The sequence below is a fragment of the Sciurus carolinensis genome, chromosome 5, assembly GCF_902686445.1.
Source record: "Sciurus carolinensis chromosome 5, mSciCar1.2, whole genome shotgun sequence".
Taxonomy (NCBI): Eukaryota; Metazoa; Chordata; class Mammalia; order Rodentia; family Sciuridae; genus Sciurus; species Sciurus carolinensis.
Genome location: NC_062217.1, coordinates 98619972 through 98621979, shown reverse-complemented (window position 1 = coordinate 98621979; position 2008 = coordinate 98619972).

Below are 2008 nucleotides of genomic sequence, written 5' to 3'. Positions count from 1 at the left end.
CTGAAAGTAGCCTCCCACAGGCAGAGGGGAAAACTAGGCAAATGAGATCAGGGTGGCCAGGATAACTTCACACTGCTTGGGACCATTCTATTGGATCATTTTCCAGCAGTAAAATTCATTAATAATAGAGATTTAGGACTTTAGGGGACCTGAAGTCCACTCCCTGCTAACAACTGAAGAAAGTTTAATGAAAGCTCTTATCACCAGTAGATCTGAAGAAAACATAACCTGAGCCAAAGGAATTCTGGTATTGTGGACTCGATCTATCAGAAAGGAGTGATAATCAGACAGAGGTGTAGCTACTGCCAGAATTTTACCCAGATAGAGAGAAAAGGCAACGTAGGGATGTTTCTGCTTTTTGACCTTTTTTTTTCTAATTTCCAGAGGGTTTCTCCTATTTATTTTTGCTATCAGAAATGGAACCCAGGGTTGCTTAGCTGCTGATCCACATCCCCAGCCCTTATTTATTTATTTATTTATTTATTTATTTATTTTGAGACCAGGTCTCCAACAGAATCGGAGACTTATCACGTTGGTGATGGTGTCCTTGATTGTTTTCTTGTATACTTCTTCCTCTTCTAGAACTCAGTTTCTCATTACAAGTTCCCATGATCCTTGTGTTCTCTCCTCTTCCCTCTTCAAACCTCATTTTCAGGAGAGATTGGATGTCAGGGGCGGGCTCTGAGGGCCCCAGAGCCGCACCCTGGCCTGATCTCTAAGATGGCGCCTGGCAGCTTGCCAGACATAGCTGCACTCGTAAACAAGTTTTAGGAAGTAACTCTGGTTGGCTGTTGTACATGAGGCGATCCTGGTACCTGCCTGGAGACTGTTCTTGATAGGCTGACATTCCTGGTAGTCTACTCTCTGATAGACTGATGTTCTTGATATAAGTCTGAGACTTGCGGAATAAACTCCTTTTGGTTCCTGAGATCAAGAAGAGCGTATGCGTTGTGATTGTCCCTGTGGGCGGTGGGCGATCATAAGTGGTGCCAAAACCCGGGAACTCGAGTTACAAAGAAGGAACTGATCAGGTAAATACAGGGTAAGTAAAGTACAGTCTGGCCAGGTTAAAGTTCGCGGAATAAGCAACAGAGTTAAAGTTTGCGGAATAAGTGACAGAGATTGAGTGTTTGTAAGTGCTTTTGCTTTTGTTTTGCTAATTAAAGTGCTTTGCATTCTGTTCGTTTAATAGAGAAATATGGGCACTGAAATGTCACGAATGTGCATGGAAGGTCCCTTAAAGGATTTGCTCTGGGCCAATGGAATTCCTCTCGAAACTAAAACAGCCCAAAACTTTTAACATCCCTACAGACCTAAAAGGTCCCTTACCCCCGATACTGTTGGAATTTTATTAGGTAGGAGCTCTAGTGCACTCAGGGGACTTATAGTTATCCCTGGAATTATTGACTCTGATTTTACAGGAGAAATTAAGGTTCTTGCACATTCTCCTCAAGGAATTATCTCCATATCAACTGGGGACTGCATAGCTCAGCTTTTGATTATTCCCAGCCTTCATAATAATTTTCCATCAACCACAGCAACCAGGGGAACTGCAGGTTTGGGATCTTCTGGAGTTGATTTTGCCTGTCTTACCATGGACTTAAAAAATAGGCCAATGCTTAAAATAAAGATTAAAAATAGAGAAATTTCAGGACTCCTAGATACAGGAGCTGATACTAGCATTATTACCCTAAAAGATTGGCCAAAAGAATGGCCTCTACAAGTAGCAGAACAAACCCTGAGGGGATCGGGTGTAGCTACTAGCTCACAAAGGAGTAGTTCTATATTGACCTGGAAAAATGATGAGGGCCAACAGGGAACATTTCAACCTTATGTCTTAGACCATTTACCTGTTAATTTATGGGGCAGAGATATTCTCATGCAAATGGATTTAGTACTCACTACAGAAGGCCATTATAGCCAAAAGGCTCAAAATCTAATGCTAAAACAAGGTCATAAATGGGACAAGGGGCTTGGCTGCTATGGCTATGGAAATACCCAGCCAATT